The 12,483-nt window shown below is 37.6% G+C and overlaps 1 protein-coding gene across 1 annotated transcript in view; it reads right to left on the bottom strand.

The window, feature by feature from the left end:
* Positions 1-11,451, bottom strand: part of LOC134789722 (PRL-1 phosphatase) — a 39,654-nt gene extending 28,203 nt beyond the window's left edge. The window contains exon 1 of the mRNA XM_063760349.1: positions 11,293-11,451. The gene's annotated coding sequence lies outside the window, so the exon portion shown is untranslated. The remainder of the gene's footprint in view (positions 1-11,292) is intronic.
* Positions 11,452-12,483: the final 1,032 nt, after the last annotated feature.

Here is a 12,483-nt window from a genome sequence, read left to right as displayed (position 1 = left end):
GATTGGACCCGAACGGTAAACTCCATATCACTTCAAAACGAGGTTAAATCTTTCATCAATCATCGACATAAAGGCAGAGTACGATGGCCACCATTTATGTCCTAAAAATAAAAATATGTATTCTATAAAAGTATGTAGCAGAACAATAAACACTAATTTCAGAACCGAACGGTAAACAACATACGCACTTATAACGAGGTTAGATCTTTCATGTCATCAATCATCGGTATACAATGTATACATAGGAAGCGTAAGATTGCCTGTGTGCTGTGTGAGCACCTCTGGAAATCTGGAGCTACGACCGTTCTTTTTTTATACTGAAACTGGGAATATTATAAAATGATCTTCTTCCTCGCGTCATCCCGGCATTTTGCCACGGCTCATGGGAGCCTGGGGTCCGCTTGAATATTATAAAATGATAAAACAAATGTTATTGACAAAAATGTTAGCTTTCATCTGTCGATTCTAACGAGCCACAACTCAATGAGATTTCTTCGTTTTAACTAAGGGGCTGTCCATAAATTACGTCATCGATTTTTGGCGATTTTTGACCCCCCCCCCCTATAATCATCCAAAAATCATGCTTCAAATGACCCCATTTCCTCCTACTTCATGCTACCGTCATCCGATGTCCAGACCCCCCCCCCTAATTTGAAATGACGTAATTTATGAATAGCCCCTAATCAGAAATATAAACAAATTGTAATTCCTAATAAGTATACTTCGAAAAGATGGTACAGTTGCCATCAGATATATCGGAGCGGCCAAAGTGCTCACTGCTCACAAATATATGAACACGCCTCTTATTGTCAAGATCAAGACGCTAGAGTGCGTGTTCAGATATTTTGGAGCACCTTGGTCGCTCCGATATATCTTTTGGCGACTGTATCTATGTAGTTTTATTGATCATCGATAAATCCAGTACAATTACCCGATCGATATAGGACTCTAAATTGGAGCAAGAGCAACGACCCTTGGTTTTTATACTTTTTATACCGAACGGTTCGGAGTATCATAATTCATAAAATATTATAATTTTATGACATCATAAAACTAATAAGTGTTCCGCAAACCGATTTAGCACGGAAACTGAAAACCAGATTACTTTCATCAAGTAGGCACAGATGGAGTGCATAATTGTTTTCCATCGTATTTGCTCGGAAACGTTCGTAGTTGTCATGGTACTTCAGTCAACCTCAGTAATTTTTGTACCGAGACTGGCGAAACTGACTGAAATAACAAGACACGTTCGTCCGTTTCCGTGAAAATACGATGGAAAAGAATAATGTAGGTACCACTGCTGTCATTGTTTAATTGTCAATTCATATAGGGGCCCACTGATTAACAGTCCGCCGGACGGTATCGGCCTGTCAGTTAGAACAAAATTTTGACAGTTCCGAACTGACAGGCCATTACCGTCCGGCGGACTGTTAATCAGTGGGCCCCTTAATCCTTTTTGCGACGGCATAAGCTCAGTGTTGCTGGTGCAGTCACCTGCAATAATATACTTACTCTTCGAAGGCCGCAAAAATATGTGACCCGCTCTTATGGCTTTTGCCGTCTTCGTTGTGTAACATATTATTGCAGGTGACTGTACGATGGCCTGTCCGACAGGATTCCGGAGCATCGACCCTAGGTTTTTATGTTTGGCTATTTGGGTTGCCATTTAAATGTAAACACTCATATGCCGCCATTTTTTCTTGCGCAGGCGTTGCGTGTATTCTCTTATTAATAAGAATGGAAACTGGTGCAGTGTGCATGCATTTTTTGTCTTGTTTAGTTGTTGTTGTTTTATTCAGATATGTTGACCGTTTTCCTTATTTTCCAACATGATTCCATGCTTATAATTATTATCAGACATCGTACATTTTATAGCATTTTTGGTGCAGCGGAGTGGTGATGTTAACGGAATTGGTATATGTAGATAATTCCAACTGAAATGGTAAATTAAGGTTAATAGTTACGATAATTAATTAATAATTGTAATTAGGGTTAAAATTGTTTTTACCAATTCCGTTCACACCACTCCGCTGCACCGAAAATGCAATAAAATTTACGATGTCTGATAATTATAAAAGATATATTATTCCGGATTTTAGAAGAAAAAGAAATGTAGAAATGGCTTTCAAGTATATATGACAGAACTAACTAGAAAGTCCATAGGTATATGAACTAACGTAGAGGCTCCAATGCCCGACACAGCTCCAATAATCGACATTTGCAATCATAAATGGCATAGCAATAAAGTTGACAGCAAGGTGTCGAATATTGGGTCTTAACATATTTACAAACGTTTTTAAAACAATACTAGTCTAACAAAACCTAAATCTTACACAAACAAAGCAAACTCTCCTCAATGTATGCGAGAAAATATTTGCCTTAGATTTATGCGTAAGTACTAAAATATTTACTCAGACAAATTTAAGTTTGATCAATATTAAGGGGCAAAAAACTCGTAAACCTTCGACCTTCGCCGTACGTAGTCGTAAACCTGTAAATCATGGTTTGATGATATTGATATTGCAGACATTTTTACTGTCACGATAACATTAAACTGTAAAATAACAACGGGAATCCTAAAATAACTGCTAACTTTGCTTTAAAGCAGTTTAGCGAATTGGAAAAACGCCACGATTTCTTCGTCAGACTTATTATGATTAAGAATTGGATCTCTATTGTTTCCCATAAAGTTTTAAGTAACAACTAATGTATTGTTTGTCCGCATTTACGTTAGTCATAATTTGGTTTTTCTCAGAAACGCGTAACTTTTCAGGATTGCCATAAAACAAACCTAACCTAACCTATCTATAGGATAACCTTACGAAAATCCTGAAAAGTTGTTTCAGAATTATGACTAATGATAATCTGGCAAACATTACATTATGACTTTCAATAATTATATCAATCAAAGCGATCCGTTAAGAATCATATCAGTCGAAAGCTTGTCGAAAGTCAATATAAAGTAAGAACGCTATATAGCGTATACACAAAGAATTTCGTACATTCAATTCCTATGTCTATATCGCAGTGAGGACGTTATACACAAAAAATTTCGTACATTCAATTCCTATGTCTATATCGCAGTGAGGACGTTATACACAAAAAATTTCGTACATTCAATTCCTATCTCTATATATATCTATATATACCTACTTAAACGTTAGGACCTTAACATTTTTGTAACATGCATTTGTCAATAGAATTCAACCCAAAGTTATTAACGACATTTTACACGGACATTACGGACAAAGCCGTAAGCGGAGGCTAGTCAAAATGTAAATTTAACAAGGACTACACATACCGCTACGAGACAGAGATAAAGTAAAGATAGGCCTTCGCCCGCGCAGGTCAACCGCCCATCAAGGCCGGGTCGGGGACCCATTAGCTCTCTCCCTCACCACTACTTATTAAAATAAGGACAACGAATATGGACGCTAAATAGCTTTTAACAAAAAAAGAACCAACTTCACAGGACAGTTTAAAATGCCATCATTCTATGGATTCATTAACATTTCCACTGATATTTGCCGAGCACAAAAGCACGAGTTAGGTACCTACCTACTATAAAAAAAATACGGAATTGGCTACTTATAAGTATGCCTATAACATTTTTGAGTTCCCTCAGGAGTCAGGACATATAAAATTCCTCATGCATGACATACCTACTGATATTTTTGTATGTAGATTGAAAATTCCCAAAATAGCAATATGTATCGATGAAAATTTCTAGAAATTTCTGAGAACGTAACTCCAACTTTTAAGAATTGTTTCGCCACAAGCAAATTTCATTCATAAAGTGAATTGCTCTTTGGTAGCATGCTGTTCAAGTCTCTGTACTCTGTAGTATGAGATTTCACGGCCTACAATTCAATATGACTCTTTCGGTAAAATGGCGTCATTTCCCACAATACTAGTTTCCATGAAACCAACCGCTAGTTCCGCGATAAGGTAACATTTTACGTTGCACGTGCCTAGCTTAGGTTACTGTTGCGAAAAATGTAGGCTTGATACTAGGAACGGTTTAGAAATTCATCGAGTTGCGATAACTGCTAGCTCTTTGCCTCTAGCCACCCACACGTCAAAAATTGCCAAGACAAATGCAATTTTGATTTGTCAAAATAACGATTCAAATTAGAATGGAACGGGAGACCTTTTTACGGGACGGGAGGCGGAAGAGGTTAGAGCATTTAGTAACTGGAGACGTCATGGCTGTCATTTTCTGTACGAAACAGTCTGCCGATTTTTGCGGGGGATGGGACGTCAAATGTATCAGTCCGTGTCAGTCCATACAAAAGTTTGCACAATTGTGCAAGGTTTTCGGCAGGGGGGTAAGCTCTTAAAGGCGACTCCAGTTATTAAATGCTCTAAGTGCTAGCTAGTTGCTATCATGGTCTAATAAAACATGGTCTTCCATTCCCAGAGTGACACGCGATTACGTCACAATAACATTGCCACTTTATTTCAACATAACATGTTACATGGGTACATTATACCTATGGTTAATAAGTTAAAATATTTCTTTATAATTTTATAATTTTCATTTATATGTATTTTAGCTTAAATTTTACAATAACACGTCATTTTTAATTACTCGTTAGCAATATCTTCCGATTCACGAAAGAAATTTCAGACTTTCGGGTAATTCTGTTTATACTACTGGCAACACAGGATAGCGCTGTGGACATTTGACAATTCGGATCTAGATAACTTCATGCCCTGACCGTCATCCTTGTCGAACGCGTGTTAATTGTTATTTCCTTCTCGCTCAGTGTCAGCAGTCGCAGTGTTTTCCAAACTTTTCACGTCGTAAGCTTGGTAATTAATGTGTAACTGTGAATTAGTTTTATAAACGTTTGTCTTGTATAGATAAATAAAGTTTAATTTAATACATTAGATTTGTTTTATTTTACTATGTTTCTACATGAATAACTTAAAATTAATGCCGTTAAAATAATTTTCACCGTTGGTTAAAATTCTCCCACATTTCAAAGTTTGAGAACCTGTAAACAGCATGATGACGTAGACGCGTGTCAGTTAGGTCATACGCGAATCTCGGAATGGAGTACCAGGCGGAGTATATTATTATACCATGGTTGCTATGATTAATATTTGAAGCTGTTTGAAATGGAAAACTTCAATGACTATATTTTGATGAAACTAATAGCTAGTTCTGCGATAAGGTAACATAACATTCAACGTTGCACGTGCCTTGCTTAAGGTTCCGTCACACAGGCGCGTTTTCCGGGCGGGGCGTGAGCGTTGTATATGTAAAAGCTAGGGATGTTGCGGATATTCGCATCCACATCCGCATCCGCATGAAATCGATGCGGAGCATCCGCATAATGCGGATGTCGACCAAGTCGGTAACAGGAACGTATTAGCGGCGGCGCCGGCGGCGTAACTAGGGCATGCTCCCGGGAATTCCCGGTTCTCAAATTCCCGGGAATTCCCGGGAATTTTATAGTATCAAAAGAACCGGTACTGAAGACCCGGTACCGGTATTTCCCGGTTCTCATCATATGACTATTTATTCCCATTTCAATAGTAGTAATGTTTAGTACTTTTAGCTCGAGACATTAAGTAACATTTATTAATGGTGCTATGAAACGGGGGATGCCGGTTAATTTCGTAAAATTGGTCGGAATGCCAATTAAGTGTTATTGTTTTTAAATAAAATAAGTCATTTATTAATTCTTATGCAATTATTTATATGAACATAAATAATTCATAAAGATTATACGCTAACACAAACAATTTCTTAAAATCAAAAGATGCCTTGAGAACCGGAAAGAACCGGGAATCCCGGTTCCGGCTATGCCCAGAACCGGGAAATGAAATTCTTGGTACCGGGACCGGTACTGCATGCCCTAGGCGTAAGTGCTAGGTAATTTCGTCATTATATATGTCGCAGTCGGATCGTATAATCCGCCGTATTACATTACGGCTAGCCGTTTTCAAAAACAGGGGCGTTTTGAAATGCGGCGGTTTAACGATTAGCCGGATTGAATGCGGCTGAATGAGAATCCGCCGGAATGTATTCGGCGCCATACGTTCTTCAACACGGCTAGCCGTAATGTAATACAGCGAGTCATTAGCCGCCGCTTTGACAGTTTTTAGTTCCCATTTTTAACACCCGTGGCGCTGCCTGACAAACGCTGGGGTGTCCATCAAATCTGGAGTTCGTCGGACTGTTTCTTTTCAAAAAACATTTCTTTCGCAACTTAACTAGACGGAGCGGGGCTCCTATTTCTGAGCGGTTTGCCCTTCGGGCATCTGAAGCTACCTAACGAACCTAACCTACCTACCTATTGATTTAGTGAGACGTCCGTGAAAACATTACACTTTGGGGAAAAAAGCGTAGGTAGGTAAGTAGGTTAGTTTCGTTAGGTAGCTTCAGATGCCCGAAGGGCAAACCGCCCAGAAATAGGAGCCCCGCTTGCGGGGCTCCGTCTATTTAAGTTGCGAAGGAAATGTTTTGGAAAATAAACACATGTAGTGCGGTGGGACCATGGTAAAAATAAATTAAATTGCAAACATTGTCAAACTCCGGTTACGTAGGCGACCGAAAGAACTGGTCACTCTACAATCTAAAATAGTAGTACGATGCGGCTAAACGTTGGCCGCCTTATTGAAGAACGTATCGCAATGACAATCCGGCTAATCGTCGAACCGCCGCATTTCAAAACGCCCCTGTTTTTGATAACGGCTAGCCGTAATGTAATACGGCGGATTATACGATCTGACTACGACATATATAACGAAATCGTCTAGATCCCGAAAAGTCGGCCAAGTTACTATTTATTAAATAAATAAAACGCACCTATATTCTTGCTCAAATACTAAACGTTTCGTTTTTTTTAAATAAAAATTGTTATAAATGTAATATATGACGTTTTTTAAGTACCAGATCTTGACATCCGCATCCGCATATGTGAGACTTTAAATATCCGCATCCGCGGATGACAAAAAATCTGCATCCGCAACATCCCTAGTAAAAGCGGCGCGCCCCGCTCACGCGTCGGCCGCAATACGCGCCTGTGTGACGGAGCCTTGTTACTGTTGCGAGAAATGTAGGCTTGATACTAGGAACGGTTTAGTAATTCATCGACTAGTTAGCACAAGGCAGTTGCTATGCTGTTTAATGTTTGAAGCTGTTGCCTGTTTGAAATGGTTTTCAACAGCTGATGTTTAGAATTATAAACTAATGTTTGTGGGCGAAATATTAATAACTAAACTGCAAAACGTAATTCAAGACCAAAAAAAGTAAGAAAATGTTGCCACTGCAATAATTTATAAATAATCACGCTAAGATAATTTATTTATTAGTAATAATAGATAATTTTACTCCTACGATTTAAAAAAGTACTTTATTTACATATTTTTACATAAATACAAGACGCGCTAGTAAAAAGTGGCAACGTTTTCTTACTTTTTTTGGTCTTGAATTACGTTTTGCAGTATAGCGAAATATTAGTAACTAGCCGAGCGCATGGGCGGAACCTTAACACATTTTATACCTTCACCTTCCTCAATAATCTCTCTATCGATAGGTAAAAACCGCATCCGATCAGTAGTTTTCGAGTTTATCGAGAACATACATACAAACAGCCAGCCACGGCGGGGGACTTTGTTTTATAAGGTCAGTGGGATAGAAATATTATTGTGCATTGGGATTTGGGGTGATTTCAAAAGTGAGGTAATTTAAAAAAACCGGACAAGTGCGAGTCGGACTCGCCCACCGAGGGCTCCGTACTTTTTAGTATTTGTTGTTATAGCGGCATCTGTGAAAATTTCAACTGTCTAGCTATCACGGTTCGTGAGATACAGCCTGGTGACAGACGGACGGACGGACAGCGGAGTCTTAGTAATAGGGTCCCGTTTTACCCCTTGGGTACGGAACCCTAAAAATGCCAAATATCTACTAAACTAAAAGCACTAGTTTTCTATTGTAGCAACACTCAAGCAACACTAAGGGTGGTATTCCACTTGTCCAATTTTTTGGTCCAATGTCATTGCGTCTCACTCTCTCATTGAGCAAAATGTAAGACGCAATACGCATTGGACAAAGAAATTGGATAGGTGGAATACCATCCTAAGAAAGATGCCATAAGCATTGCAGTAGCGTGTGTTGCTAAAGTATGAAGTGCTTATAGATACATATTTGCCATTTTCAAAATTACCCCGCTTCCGAAATTATCCCAATGCACTTTACCTGTGAATAACAATTGTTGTTTACAAGAATTCAAGCAAAATAGTATTTTATCTGTTCATCACTACTTTCTTGACAATAAATATGTTATTTTTTTAAACATTCTACTGTATAGTTGTTTATACCAACGAACTCGCGACAAGGATAGATGGCATAGTCAAAACTCCTGACACAACGCAAGAGTACACAAAAAACACTCTTGTTCCAAATTGAGTTCTATTACAAGGACGATACGTGTTAATTTCCATTACGCTACAATTAAATGTGCGTGTTGACGTCACGGTGGGGGGTCATTGACCCTACGTGCCATTCAAGCTCAGGTAACTCAGGGTCAATATAATGAAAAAGTAAAAAAGCTTTTGTCTGGGAAGGGATGAAATATTTAAGCTCAAACTGAGACCGAAGAGAATTAAAACTAAGCTGTGGACGTTGAATAATGTAATGTAAGTGTAAAAATATAGGTGGTAGACAACTTGCTCAAAAATATGTCCCATAGTTCTTAATTCGCGGACATAGGCGCTATGGGACATATTTTTGTATGATTTGTGCACCCATATTTTTACACTTGGCTGTACTCGATCAGCAACGCGCATGTAATATAGAAAAATATTTAGAAAGTAACATTTTCTATAGTTCGTTTTTTTTAGCATTAGAAAGAACTTGTAAGAAGGTAAGCGATCTTGACATGTCTTTTAATTGAATAACGCTTTTTAAAAATCAATAACTATTGTCTATTACTTATGAAAGTAGAAGAATATAAAAGATCCTACTAGATTCATAATTGTTACATATTTGCCGTAACTTATTTTTAAAATGTGTTTTTCAACTAAAAGACACATCAAGATTGTTTACCTTATTTCTAATGCTAAAAAAAACGAACTATAAATTGGATTATTTAAGGTGCCTGAATGTTAATTAAGAGACCTACATATTTAAAAATAAGTTCTAATATTACCTACCAGTAATGGACAACATGCGAATTGTATTGTATGGTTCTGCAGCAAGAAATTCCACACAGTGAAAAGCTTAATAAAACTAACACAAAAAAGGAATCCTCATTTGATAGGTATATTAGGTTCATATACAAGGTGGATAAAAATTAACTGCTTTCCTGTTGCCAGGGAGGTTTTGGGATTATACTGAGACACTTTTACTATGGGACCAACCCAGCAAAAAAAAAATTTACTCTCTCATAGAAAATGAACCAGCCAAAATCTATGAAACAGCCAAATTTTTTTTCGCGATTTCAGGGTTGTCCCATAGTAAAAGTTGCTCAGTATAATCCCAAAACCTCCCTGGCAATGGGAGTGGAATTATGTTTTAGCCACCCTGTATATCTTGTTTCTGTGTAAGGCCATGTATAAACACACCTACATACACTTTGATACAATCCAATCTAAAAAGCCATATAGCCCTCAAGCAGAAAGCAGGTAAAAAATCTTTTTTTATATACCTAACTGTTGTTCAAGCCAAAAAAGGCTACATTTGATATGGAATGGAATTTTTGTTGACAAACATTTTCCAGTCACAGAAGTAGATAGATATAGGCATGTTAAGTTAGATACTATAACATTTTGTTGTTCACATAGTTATTTACCAAGGGTTAGCGAAGATCTTCATTTCAGCTTGGCAAAAATGCTTTCCTATGTTCAGATCTTCAAACAATTTTCTTGAAATGTTGTGTTGTGAGCAGATTCAATAATCAAATATAATATTGTTTGTTGATTTCAAGATTTTCAAGTAATTACATGTACAATATACCTATATTTGGATGCTGTTAAGCAAGAATGTGTCAACCCGCATTAATTTTTCAATAAGATGTCAACTCAAAAAATTGACGATTAAAGTTTATATTTTATTGCAAAATGGATGTGGGATGACTCATTTTTGCTAAACACCATCTATTTACATAGGTAGGTACTTAATCAATTTGCGACACAAACCCTAATGTCACCTGGGACATAGTCCCCAGGACACTGGCCGCATTGTTGATTAAATTTTTGGAATTTCAAAATGGTGGAGCCTTTATTCAGTTTTAAGCTATGACCACGAGGTCTGCAGCTCACAAAGCCACTAGTATTTGAAAAGTGAAAGATTAGTAAGGGGCATTAAACCAATGATCCTGGTTTAACATTGTTTGACATAAAAGTAAAACAATGTAATGACAATGGCTATTATCAAAGAACACAATGGTTGTTTATAAATTTATGAGGCACAATGTAGGTAGTCAAGAAATGTCAAACTAATATAGCAAGATTTCTAAAGACTTTGGAATAAGAATGAAAAGATTCAATAAGTTTTCTAGTATTGCTTGATATTTTGTATACAAATATTAAAATTCCTTTGCCAAACAAGTGGTTATCATGTCTGTGCATAAAGAGAAGAGTTGTGGAATGTATGAGGCCCAATACATTCCATGACTCTTCTCTTTCCGAAGAGACTCTAATCTTTTTAAACACTTTAAAAGTCATAAAACACTATGAAAATAAGGAAAACCTTCACAATTTCTATTGTTATAACTCTAGAAAACATTTTAAACAGTCTACCCAACGCCAACTGCATACTCAATTCTATGCTATTAGTAGCAATGCAACTATCAACCACATCAAAACCATTTTACATGTATTATAGGCGTGAATTAACCAGAAGTATGTTAAGTTCTAACTGAACCAGGGCGTGAGTCATTCGGAGCGCCGTCGATCGAGCTACGCACTATTCAACAACAATATAAAATGGTCGGAAATGTTACAATTACAATCACACGGAAGACAATTATTATTATACAGCCACCTACGACACCTAACAAGTGTAAGGGACACCTGTAACTTGGACCAATCTGAAAGGTTTAGCCTACACTCCCTTTATAAATCAAACGACGAAGAGCTAGTGAGTAGTGACCGTGTCCAGAGTGAATTTATTAGGTAGAATTCAAAGGAAAATGTGAATATAATTTTAATTTTAGATCGTTTCATGACGCTTGGCTGGTGACGTCTATCGCTGGGAGGGCACGACCTTCACAAATAACAGTGGAATTCACACAAAAAATGCAATGAAATCAGAAATATAATTGTGAGTTCACTTACCACCACAGCCATACACATTGAATAAAAATTAGACGGATTTAGCCGTGAACAGCCAAGAGAAAACACCACACACGCCAAATACGTGTGCCTTGCACAAAAAAATAGCTGCACTAATTCCAAGTGTTACCAGGACGTAAAAATAGCTAAGAAAAGAAATTAAAGAAAACTACTGTTTTGTGTTGCCATTACAAAGACTAAAATATTCTACCACCGTTCTGTAGGGCTACCGCCAATACCGAAAATCGTCAATTGCGGGCATTTTTCTCTGTCACTCTAATTACGCCTTCATTGGAGTAAAAGAGTAAGATCCCCGCAATTTGCGAATTTCGGTTTTCGCGGTAGCCCCTCTGATCCATTCAATGAAGCTATATTTAAAGTGGAGTGTGCTGCCATTTTTTTGCCATACTAAATTGAACCTTATCACAGAGTTATAAAGGTGTTCGTAGCAGACTAGAGAAAACAGTCCACTAAAACCGGAGCCCTGTGTCCATGAATCTAGTATTAAACTAGATTGGGCATGAGTGGTGGGGGGGTAACTGACAGAACGGGATAGTCTTACGTATCTTCCAGTAGGAGTAGCAGAGAAAGCGCTATTATTGTTTGACCTTGTCACAGTCTCACATATTTTTTGTTCCCCACCGTTTTTTAGTATGGATTATGGTGGGCAACAAATAAATTCGACCAATCATAGTGACGCATTGCATATGTTTTGTCCCTCACGGAGGCACGCGTATACCACTTCTATAGGATCCTACCTTCTATGCCTGTGTCTCACTCATAGATATAATAATATACAGAGATACCTTCCAAGCGAGCTGTCACTGGGACCACTCTTGTTTTTTTAGTGTACGATTAACATGTGGCCCACCTTGCTGTAGCCATGTCGATAAAGTCATATCGATAAACTATCGATATTTCTTGCAATTTTAATTTTACTTAAAAGGTTTAACGATACCTAAAATGAACAAAAACGCCTTTATTCTTTATTGTGGTTAGCAGATCACAATTTTATAGTCACGCCCCAGCAGGGAAACAAGGGAAAGTTCAGATATTTAATTAAAATACATAAAAATACCTACTAAAATAGGTGTTCCGCAATAATTGAATTATTTTATTATATTACTAGCAAAAAGCAGAGCTTTGTAAGGGCTCGCGGAGTTTTTCTACCTAAACGTACCGGACCGCGACTTT

The sequence above is a fragment of the Cydia splendana genome, chromosome 4 (genome assembly GCF_910591565.1).
Source record: "Cydia splendana chromosome 4, ilCydSple1.2, whole genome shotgun sequence".
In the NCBI taxonomy this organism is placed as follows: Eukaryota; Metazoa; Arthropoda; class Insecta; order Lepidoptera; family Tortricidae; genus Cydia; species Cydia splendana.
The sequence above is the reverse complement of the archived record's forward strand: the minus strand, read 5'-3'. Positions and strand labels throughout refer to the sequence as shown.